Source organism: Bidens hawaiensis, unplaced genomic scaffold (assembly GCF_021521415.1).
Source record: "Bidens hawaiensis isolate Kalapana, Puna unplaced genomic scaffold, B.hawaiensis_p1.1 tig00002525_1, whole genome shotgun sequence".
NCBI classification, from domain to species: domain Eukaryota; kingdom Viridiplantae; phylum Streptophyta; class Magnoliopsida; order Asterales; family Asteraceae; genus Bidens; species Bidens hawaiensis.
The window spans coordinates 459,698-472,371 of NW_027491138.1; the positions used below are offsets into that span (position 1 = coordinate 459,698).

General features: G+C 32.7%; 1 pseudogene; it reads right to left on the bottom strand.

The window, feature by feature from the left end:
* Positions 1–758: 758 nt before the first annotated feature.
* Positions 759–2,044, bottom strand: LOC143619858 (F-box protein At1g30790-like; annotated as a pseudogene).
* Positions 2,045–12,674: the final 10,630 nt, after the last annotated feature.

The window sequence follows — 12,674 nt, forward strand, 5'->3', positions numbered from 1 at the left end:
AAAGCATATGACTAGAGTGTTCGATTTGAGTCTAAGCTGGCTCATGCACACCTCTATATTGTGTTTTATTATTGTGGGTACCATGTGTATTTCCAAAACATTGTTTCGAGGTTGCTTTAAGAAAGAATCTTTAAACGACATCCACTAATATAATTGATAAAATAGTCTGGACTTTTTATTATTACCGATTAACAAGATTTGTCATTTGTCGTACCAGATTTCAACCTGGCATAGTAGATTTGATCATTTTGGCGTGGTAGACTGAACATGACACAACAGATTCCATTTTGCAACCGAATTTTCATCTACCACGCCATATTTTCATCAAGAGGTGTTTCTTAACTAAAAAGGAAATTCAAATGATGTTTGAATAAATAAAAAGTCAAAAGCCATCTTTTGACAAAGTCAATATATAGTAGTCAAAATGGCTGCAATCCATCTTTTTATACATGTTAAATGTCTGCAATCCATGTTTTGTTCTTTCCTTCGAAGAATATCGCATTAACATTATACCCTTATATTTGTCAACACTAATCATTTCATAGACTGATTGAAACCATGTGGGTGAGCATCACTGCAACTCACAATTTTGTTAGCAGGACACAATTTATCATCAACATGAAAACACAATATAAACCCAAAAAGGTACTTAATGATACACGTGCCAACATTTAGTGCTTACACTAGTACCCTATAATGATCCCTTTACCGTCGCACCATCAACGTCATGTAGCATCAGAAACTCACACAACATACATTTAATTTATCTCTAAAGGGAAGATGCTTTCAACATAACTCCTAACATGATCGAACCGAATGCTATTAGACTGCAAAAACTGATGATGGAGCGTGTATTTTACAGGTTCCATACTTTTAGTCTCCATGTCATAGGCAGGCACAATGATCACCACACTAGGCAACCGCCTTTTAACAATGACCTTCTTTTGTAAAACTGGATTTAACGGGAATGGGCCGTCTAACATCAACCAAAATTCAGAGAAATGAACGGTTTCCTTAACCCAAACGCGATTCTCATAGTCTTGTAACATCCAAATATCCATTTCTTCGTATTCCTCAACGCGGTCACGACCTACAACTCCTAAAAAGCCGTTAATTTTCATAAGAACCGGCTGGTTAGATTTCACTGTGTTCATTCCTTTCTTATAGTATTTTTTTTTCAGTTTCAATAGGAGCTGCGTCCCGAGGAATCCTAATAATCGAAAACTTCTCCGTCCTCAAGTCAAACGCTAATATTCGTTTTGACGTTGAAGCATTACATGAATCACACTATTGACACAAACACTATGTTTGGTCCCATAGTACCAATGATCCCCACTAACATCAAAAGGAAGATCAACATCAATTGTCCTCCATGTGTAGTTTAACGTAGAGAATATCATAATCTCAATTCTAGTCGGTTTAAACGGTGTTACACATCGAATGTCAAGCATTCTAACGGTCAAAATCTTATGTTCGTTTCTAGACTCATCAAAACCAAAAAAGTAACATATATGCACCTTTCCGTAAGCCTGGACCGGCTCAGAAGCCGGTCCAGGGAGTTTAAAGATCTTACGAGTGCTCGGGTTAATAACATAAGCAAAGTTGTGCATGATGAATCCATTACCAGAAGTAAACAAGACTAAGCCATTAAGATGTTCAGCTTCTGTGGTTTCTTTTCTAGAAACAGTTGGAGCATTGTCCAGTGTCATGATATGAGTTACCAGACCACACTGCCACAAGGAGCCGTGAGAAAGTGTCGTTTGCGAGTGGCGTGATCATACGCCGAGATGAAACGAGCGGTGGTAGCGTGGGGCAAGATGGAGTTTGGCGAATGATGGATCGGAGATGAGAGAAAGCCATGGTTTACAAACAGTTTTGTATTGAAGTAGGGTTTTAACAGGGAGTCTTGAGAGGATACCTGAGATGATTTCTTCAAGGAATTCGTTTGGGAATGGAGTTTGGTCTTTGGGGAAGAACAAAGATAAAAAAAATTCCATGTCTTTATGGATGGCCAAACAACACAAAAACGTTTCCATCATGTTGTAGGGGAGAATGAACAAGTGAACAAGTCAAATTTCAAGGATGGTCTTATTATTGGGGTAAGAGAATTATGTAAAAGAGGAAAGGAGATGATGTTTAGGGATTTTTGGAATTAATTATGCTTGTAATTATGTAATTATCTTGTTAAAAATAGATCTTTAGGAAATAAATATGAAAACAATGGGTTAAACTAGTCAACCCTCGAGCCAGTTCATATTTGACTTGAACCTAGCTAATATAGAGAAGGAGTTTGCGGCTTCGTCCTAATTAAAGCTGACCAGAACTCATTTAGAGTAAACTTAATTTTGCAAATTATCTTAGGTTCGTGTCGTAGTGTAATGTAAAAAACTTGCTTATTTAAAAGCTTGACTAAAGTATGTTTCGGTTAATTTAATTAACTTGTTAACGTGTGTAAATGTTTTACCTGAGTTGAGCTAAAGGGTAGATCTCCGATAAATCGTGTAAGCGTCCAAGCATATGTTCGAACTCTCATATCCTTTCTTTGTGTAATAATATAATTTGGTAATGATTTCTTAAGACTTTTACACTATACAAGGAACAATTGATTACAAAATAATACAGTAGTAATGATCAAATACTTTACTAATATATATGTTATTGGCCCGTGCACGACGCGGGCGGAAATATAGAAATAGTCAAAGGAAACACGTATATAATTTTAAACGATAAGTTATTGTTTACTATATCTTTTGAGACAACAACATGATTTTTAATTGCAATTCATATTCATACGCAAACAAAGTATTAAGATATATCAACTTACAAATAATGACTTTACATAGTAGAAGGTTTACAAATAAAATATAAAACTTTAAAATATAAACTTCATAAACTTTAAAAAATAATAATATTAACAGAAAACAAACAAACTTCACTAGCATAAGTCTGGAAAGCAAGCAAATCAGAAAATAAGCATCCAGACAAGATTCCCGATAAGCATCCAAGAATAATTCAGGATTCTTTTCTTCCTGAACTAGGAACACAATGTATGACATAAACATTCATACACCAATCTAACAAACATAGTGACTACCTGACAGTCATGCACCCTAATAAACTGAAACACGTCCAAAGCGCATTTAAGAACCATAACCAAATCGAAACCTTTTTAAAATGACATGTTTGGCAATAATCAAAGCGTTACGTTTTGAGAATGACTCATTTTAACCCGAACCAAATCGATAACTTTTAAAATTGACCCATTATGACCCGAACCAAATCGATACGATTTTAAAAAGATCCGTTGAAACCCCAACGAAATCAATAACTTTTTATATTGACCCGTTAACCAGAACAGAACTGATACCCTTTTAAAATGATTCAATTTGACGAGAGCCAAAGCAAATCGAAACATTTCTAAAATGACCCATTTTCATAAATGAAAATTAAAATAACACACTTGAAGATTAAAAAGAAAAATGAATGGTAACATATACACAGTTCTTAGCTTTTGAAATTTTTTATATTAAATGCGAATTCATTAGTACTGGTATTAGAGGTGTTCACGGTTCGGTTTCAAACCGTGAAACCACCCAAACCGGTCATCGGTTTGGTTTTACGGTCGGCTTTTTTCTTTAACTTCTGGTCGGTCGGTTTCAAAAATTTCAAACCATAGCGAACGGTTTGGTTTACGGTTTATACCAGAAACCGGCCGTATAAAACCGAACCGGACCGTAAGATTTGACACTGTATATTTTAGTCTTTTATATGTATTTTATATAACAATATTTTAGAAATGTATTGAAGTTTTTAATAAGTTTTTATAGGCTTCCAATCTTATCAAATCCAATATTTCATAAAAACTTTTTTATTCTACTTCCAAGTTCATATATTTGTTAATACCATTGCTGCATAACTGCTTCACAGTAATGTAACATCTAAACATTAATATCATTACTGTCTACTAATTCCAAAACTCCATCCATATGTTAACATACGCATACGCATACGCATACGCATACGCATTTATATTTATATATTATTCTTCCACTTTTATACGTTATGTCCATTTTGAATAAGCTTTTAATTTTATATTTCTAAAGGTTTGGCAAGTCCAAACCGTGAAACCGAACCGGAACCAAACCGTTAGTAACGGTTCGGTTTGGTTCGGTTTTAATTTTCAACGGTTCGGTTTTGGTTTTCGATAATAAAAACCGTTACTAACAGTTTGGCTCACGGTTTGACCTAAAAACCGTCAAAACCGGACCGTAAACACCCCTAACTGGTATGAAGATAAAAAAAATATAAAGTTTCAATGACTTCAACCCACTTGAAAGTTAAAACTCATGTGAGTCTTTCACTTAATTTTTGAACCCTTCATATTCTTTAATTTTTCAATAGGTACTAAAACCAAACACCAAACAAACAAACTACTAATTTGAACGAAACTAAATGGAAAAAAACTAAAACAAAACCAAAATCGAAAACCTAGGTAAAACCAAATACAAATAAAACAAAAACAAAAACCAAAATGAAACTGAAAAACTAAAACCAAATCAAAAACAAATACTGTAAAAACCAAAACGAAAAACTGAATAAAGTTAAACCCACCTAAAATGAAACTAAAAAAAAAAAATCAAACCGAAACGAAACTGAAACGAAACAAATTTATAGAAACTAAAACAAAACCAAAACAAAAAACCATAATGAAACCAAAATAAATAATAACTAGCATAAAACTTTGAAAAGAAAAACACAAACTGATTAAGAAGCACATATATTATTAATAGTATAGTAGATTATAATATGTTAAATGTAATTTAATATAATTTTAAATTATTTTATTAGCAAGAAATTATAAGAATGCTTATTAATTATGAAAATAGTTGTTGCTTTAGTAGATATTTGTTAAGAGTAATATGTTTGATTACTTGACCCAAACGTTGATTACATATATGCCATGTTTATTGATTATATGTCATTACTTATTTGTCAAAAGCAAGTTTACGGCAATTATCTTTTGTAATTGATTATTCATTTGAGACAAATAGAAAGGGAGACAAAAATTAACAAGATGAGAATGATTTGTAGTCACACAAAAAAAAAACCCATCAAAAAAATATAAAAATTAATAAAAAATCATAACTCAAAATTTAATAAAAAATGAAAAAAGTAAAAACATAAAAATGTTTCCACTGTCTTTCTCGTTCTATAAAAAAATCATGTTGAGTGAAAAACATCATTGTGTCTTTTTGTTTATCATTGTGTTTTGTGTTTATTTTCGTCATGGATTGTGTCTTTTTTTTCTTGGCATTACGTATTTTTTTCTTAATATTGTGTTACGTTACTCAACATTGTGTTATATTTTGTTGGGCGTTGTGTTATATTTTGCGATCTATTGTGTCTTTTTTTAGTAATAATTGTATCTTTTGTTCATTTTCGTCATTGTGTCTTTAATCTCGCCATTGTGTCTTTTCGTCAGGATGATTTTTTTTTGAACGGGAATGATGGGGGAAGCATTTTAGTTTTTTAAATTTTTTCGTTTTTTATTTATATTTTGAGTTATGATTTTTTTATTAATTTTTTGAATTTATTTTTAAGGATTTTTTTGTATGGTCATAAATTCTTCTTACACTTCTTATTTCTGTCTCCCTTTGTATTTTAGCTTTACCCTTAAAACAAATTAAGGTAATAATCATGTATGAAGTTGGAATTACTTAAACCTATTTCAAACCTGATCTATTTCCATCCCTCAAATAATTGTTAGAAAGCAACCTGCTACATTTAATTTCATCTATACTTAAATACTTTTTTTCCAAATAGATTTATATAATTAACCTTTTCCTAAGCTACAAATGCAATGCAACATCATAAACCACGAAATTCAACAATAAAGATGATTAAATCCAAACAGCATGATAACTAGTGATTATTATTCAATTCATACATCATTATCACACATAATAAATTAGTGATGATATAATCATAAACCACCATGGATGCAATCGCCCATTTAGCTTTCATTCCGTAAAACAATACATGAGTTCAAATTGTCTTATATTATGTTTTCTAGGGATGTAAATGGATCCAAGCCATTTGGTATCTGGATCTCGTCGACCAGTTAAGATTAAATGGAACTACATTAAAGAAACCCGAGGCGAGCTAGCTATTAAACTCAAACTTACTTAATAGCGTTGTTTTTCCAAACGCTTTTTAAAGAGAAGAATGAAAGGAAGGGGAAAGAAACTATAATAGATTTGTGTTTATGAGTTTTTTATTGATAAGGACCGAAAACAAAAATAAAGAGTTTTATTAATATTGTATTCTAACTTTCAAAATAGACGGATTTTAAGAGAAAGTAATGAAATACAAAAGATACTGATTTTACCATTTCATTTGATGAATAAAAAATCTAGATAAAGTGGGTTGTAATACTTTAACTTTCACTTCTCTTCATTTAAACTAGAGAACACGTAAAATCTTTAGTTTTATTTCATTTCCTTTGAACCATGAAACATGAAATTACATTAAAAAGTATAGACAACTCTTGAATGTAAAACTTATTATAACTAGTTTTATATCCGTCCGGTGGACGGGTAGTGTAATGTCATAATATCTGTTATCTTTCTTTTGCATTCTATATGAAAACAATATTTGTATCAACTTGAAAGATTTTCTCCAATGTTTGTATTTCATGACTGCTTAAACATCTCTTTTCGTCACCAAATTGCCATGTAATTTCTTCACCACCCCCCATCACTTCCTACCATTGACGGGATCTCTAAGATCTAAATGCAGTCATCTTCGGACTTGATCTCTCAAAGTCATAAGGAAAGAAGGAAAAGTTATTTTTCAACTCAAAAGATCTAGATCTAGCTTTGACTATTTTAGAGGTCAAATAGGCAACTTTTTACTTGGAATTCCACTAAAAATAATTTACTTTAAGCTAAACCATAATAATTATATCAACTTAATAATATATCATAACTTCAAATGACTTGTCCTTACCCTCACCCTCACCCTCACACAAACTGCTACAATATTGTGAGCTGCATCTAATAAACCCACAGTCAAATTTTAAGAAATTGACCCTTAAAAATTCCCAGATTGCCCCCAACACTTGATGAAACAGTTGCTATGATGAAAAACATATATGACTTCAGAAACTGCTAATTACTAATGATGAAACTTGGACCTGCAATCAGCAATACTTGAAAAATCAATCTTCACTATGGTGATTCTCTTCACGTTGTGATAAGTACTCGCGAGCCAAATCAAATGCCAGGACCTGTAAAGGGCTTCTGTCCATTTTAGAAATTCAACGATTACATAAAAACAAAAGGTAGAACAAAATTATTACATATGTTGAAATTAACATAGATATGGATTCTGGTGTATAATGGTGAAAAGACTACAAGATCAGGGAAGTACTTACCAGTTTTTTTTATAATGCGATGTTTATTAGTCGGTGACAGAGGACGAACACAGACATACTTGAACCTTTTAACTCCGATTAGGGTTTAGCGCTCTTTTTATGTATGGATTTCTCTTTGTATACGGCATACGAAATGGAGTAAGGATTTTGTGGGAATCCAAATTAAATTTATAATGATGATTGAAGTTATGATTGTCGAACGAATTCAGCGGAGAAAACAGAGATTCTGTAACTGCTCTTAACTGCTGCTTCTAGAAGCTTTTCAAGGGGTTTATACGGCTGTGATTTGAAGATGGAGACTTTGAAGATGGAAGCTTTTCAAGGGGTTTATACGGCTGTGATTTGAAGATGGAGACTTTGAAGGGTCCAGATTAATCTAAAAGTTGGTTACTTGAACGGGGAACAATATATTATATAATGGTAATATTAATAACTATAGTTGTACGATAAGTGGTTCATACCGCCCTTGCTTCTAAGCTGCCTCTTAGACTATCTTAAATGCCGGAGAAGAAGGAAGGCACTTAAATGCCCTTGATGATGTGGCTAGATGATATGGAAGAGCGAGAGTGGAGAAAAGCTTAAGCGACGAGTTGAGAAAAAGAGAAGAAAATAGTTTTTTGTGAGGGGCTCACATGTCTCACGCATGTTGCAGAGGAGGAGGAGAAGGGCTGGGGCATGTGGATGGTCTTATGTTTGTGACTCCATGCCCGCACCACCTCCTTCTTCATTCCACCGCTCTCTTTTCCTTTTTCCTTCAATTTCATCTTCTTCATAACCCCTTTTGTTCTATTCTTGCCATAGAAAATCGTATCAAAGAGCATCACAAATCCAACATTGTAGTTTTCTGCCATATAAGAGTGTTTCTGTTTATGGATATTTCTTTTCTTCCGTTCTTGAATTTGAAGGCAAGAGCTCTTGAAATATTGCTTTTGATGGGTTTGAATTTAATTTTCAATACTTTACTTGTTTTGTTACTATTCCACAAAATTTAGTTCCGAAATGTATACAAGTTTTGTATATTTAATTAGCTTCTTTTTTTAATTTCATTATTATTGAGCATGGTACATTGCCATGTTGGCAACCATAGTTGGAATCAAACATTTTGCTTAGTTCTCTCGGTTTATGTAGGATTTGTAGGATTTCAGTCATTTTTTTTATTCTTTTTTGTTGTTATCTTTAATTTGTTGCTACTTGAATAGCCATTTCCTAATTCTTAGTGTTCAAGATCGGTGCTTGAAGCCATTCATCAGAACTCTTAACCCTCTTCAAATCTCATAATCTGTTAGTGGTCTTGAATAATTCGGTAACTAGCCACATAAATGATCTTTGTTCTTGAATTCCATTCTACCACAACGATAACTCCTGGTCCCACAAACGTGAGGTCTATTTACCCATTTCATTCTGCCACAAGAGCACATAGGCGCAGGATTTACCCTACAGCATTGTTAACTAAAGCTAGGCTTTGAGGTCCTCGAAAAAATAAGGCATCCGTTTAAAATGTTTAAATACTTACATATATACCGAAATGCATATTAAAATATATAATTGATATTTATAATAGTGACAAACGTTGGCCTGATGATTAAGATGCATGCATGTGTTCCACTTCATAACATCTTCTTTATTTTTACTTAGGTTCGATTCTTTTAAGGTTGCTTTCTATTTTTTTTTTCCTATTTTAGTTGTTTCTTATTTTCTCTCCATTTTGCACAGCTGTTCTTTAATTCCATGAGAAAGTTGGGTGCTTTTAAATTAATATTTATATCTTCCTTTTGATTCTACATAAATCTAACTTTTTTTAAAACAAAAACTGACAATTTGTAATTTCATATACCAAATACAAAAAAGCTTGGTAATTTGAAATTTTGAAATTGTAATTCTTTCATTTTGTCACTCTAACTTCCGGTAAATACCTCGAATTTTCACTCCGCTTTAGGCCTTTAAAATGGTTCAGTCGCCTCTGCATAGGCGCCATTGCTAATTGCTTCATTGTTGAAGTAAAGCATGACGACTGAATTGTTGAAGCTCATTGAATTATCGTCACTAATTGAATTTCCTCATGGCTAAACTAATGCCACTGATTGAATTCTCGCCAATTGAATTGCCATCGTTAAGATATCCGAAGAGGATTCTACTGCTGTGATACTATTATTATGATATGTTTAGAGAAAGAAGAAATATGCAGAGAAGAAGATGGATTACTCCACAAACGCATAATAGCTAACCTCTCATTAAGGTTCATGGTATTTAAGTACACAGTTACATGGTTTGTAAACATATTTACACATGGACCCTTACCCTATTACCAATTAAAATTAGACCCCTGATCTTATTGACAATAACAAATTTGGGTTTATAGCCAAATGTGATCCCTTACCCGTCAGATCAGTCTTTTAAGATAAGTTCTTATGTTTGGGCTATAAGAATAGTATCGGAGCCAAACTCGGAGCGTTAGCCTGAAGGAAACCAATTGTTACAAACGATGACCTTGGCTTAAGGATGGTGAATATTACGGGTTGTAAAAGGTACGAGACGTGTGTACATGTTGTGTGGGGTTTATTGACCATACGGGCTCCCTCGCCCACCAAATAAGTCTTTTAGGATGAGTTCTTCGATTTGGGATGTAGCAAGTAGGCAGGCAGCTAAAGCAACCCATCACCAAGTAGGCAAGCAGACTCGACTCCGCAACTTTTTGCCTTTACAAAACCTTATTGTCATTAAAACATTATAGTTTAACCATGTACATGAATCAGAACAATATTGTGTGCATGGTTTTTTCAACAATGATACAAAACCTTAGTTTATTTATCTATCATATAAGAACTGTATTTTCAGTTACATATATTATAACGTCATGCGATTCTTAAATTTGGTCCATGAATCCGGCTGGTCCGACCTGTGTGGTCAAGTAAGACGTCTGCTTTAATGTTCACAGTTTTGTAATGGGTTTAAGAGCATGTTTGGGATTGAGTTTGAAAAATGCTTATTGGCTTATTCGCTTTTTCAAAAAGCCATTTTGAAAAGGTAGGATTTGAGACTTTTAGAAAACTGTTTTTTAACATTTTCAAAAAGCTAAAAATAAAAATGATTTTCATGATTGCCAAACACATTTTAACTTATTGAATTTTTCAAAACACCGATAAACAAATAAGCATTTTTCAAACTCAATCCCAAACATGCTCTAAATACCTTTGTAATCCCGTTATCAAAATATATCTAATACTTCATATTTTCAGTTAATAATACTTTCTCGATACTACAAGAATCGTAACAATTTATAAGAAATAAAAGATTTTATAAAATAATAAATGTGAGAAAGGTAAAAAGAAGAATGGAATTTTTATGTTTGAACCATAAAAATCACCAGTCTTTATCTCTATCTTTAAAATTACACTAAAAATCATTATACTTCTCATTTTCTTTTCAATTAAATAATATTTTTTATATCTTTATCATTACATTTTCTTTCTTTCACTCACAACCACTTTAAAAAAATATTAAAAAATTCTAGCGAGTCTAATTAACCTAGTGTTTTTAAGAACTTAATAGATATCCATAGGTGTCTTATTGAGAATAGTCAGGAATCCTGTTTGGGTTTTCTATAAGTGACTGTTTTAAGATTCCGGTTCCATAACTTAGCATTCTCCTACTATTTGATAATTGATGCATTAGGGATTCTAGCCTAGATAGTTGTTTGTCATCATTTGAATTAAGTCTAGGTTTAAGTCATCTTTAAGTCTTAGTGATTAATTTCATATTAGTTTTTAGCAAAACCCCCTAATAATATAAATAAATAGTCGTGTATGTAGCTGACTCTAATTTAGCTAGTTTACGTAATTAAAAGAGTCTCTTGGGTTCGATATCCGGACTTACTTATTTGTACTAGAGTCGACCGGTTCACTTGCCGGCTAGTAGTTTTAGTTAAGTTAAGAATTTAGAATTATTACTTAGTGTCTAGATTAGCGTTTATTTAGTTAATAAATTAATAACTACTTTTAGCACATCACATGTATTTGTCGTCGTGTGTGTTAATATTATTATATTTAGTGTATGTATGTATCTATGTATGTGATTGGGCTACAGCACTACTACACCCCTAAAATGAAAATCGTCCCTCTGGTTACGTGGCGTCACGTGTCGAAAATCGCCCATATTTTATAGCCCTTCACTAAACATAGCCTTACTGATAGTATTGACTGGGTATTATAACCCCACATTTGTGACGGGGCATTAAACCAAAAAACAACTTACTACAAATTAAGTTAATCAAAATCAAAAAATAAAAGCAATGAAGCATATCTTGCTACTAACCCGTTTACCTAAAGGGGTTGTTTCACACAGACTTCATCTCTAGTTGTTGCTCTTGGTTTTACTATGATAACCCAAAAGGACGAACCCTGTATGTTTAACCAGTGTTGTAAAAATCGCTAGTCGCTAGTCGAGTAGTGAGATGGGGATTAGCGATTATTCGTGATTAATCAGATCAGATTTTAATGTATAATTTTCAATTTCATATACACACGCACACATTTTTATATGTAATTTTCAGTTTTATACATGCACAACTGTATTTTAGCCAGAAATTGGCTGGAATGTTCACCGGAAACCACATATTTTGGTCGGGAACTCGCCAAAAACCACCGATTTTAGGTAAAACCTCATCAGAAAAGCCGATTAATCTTGATTTTGGCCGGATTTGACCATTGACTGATTAATTGGCCGACTAGCCCAAAATTACTCAATAAAATGGGGACTAATGAATAATCTAGGATTAAGAGGCGTCTACTCAGGATTTTTGCAACACTGTTTAACCACATATATTATGGCATGTAATAATTTTATGTACCGCTGCTATAATGTACTCAGATGGGACATGTTTACAACGCGGTATGTTTGACCACATATATATTAACTTAAAAAGAAAGGAAAAACCGGGAATATAATAAAGTTGGTGTTTGGATTCCTTATTTTACCTCCTTATAATTTTTCATTAAGTTAATAACTTATAACATTGTAACTTATGAAACTTTTCCTCTCACAATATAAGCAATCCCAAACTCCTTGTTACTTTTCAAAAAGTTAAAAGGTTATAAGTTGGTGAAAATAAGCAATCCCAAACACCCCCAAAGAAAACATCGAATGTATCATCAGAGTTAACTAAATATGAATTAAGTCCAGTATGGCAGACATTTGCAAAAACAGCAAATGAATTATCAGGTGCATTCACACACAAACAAAT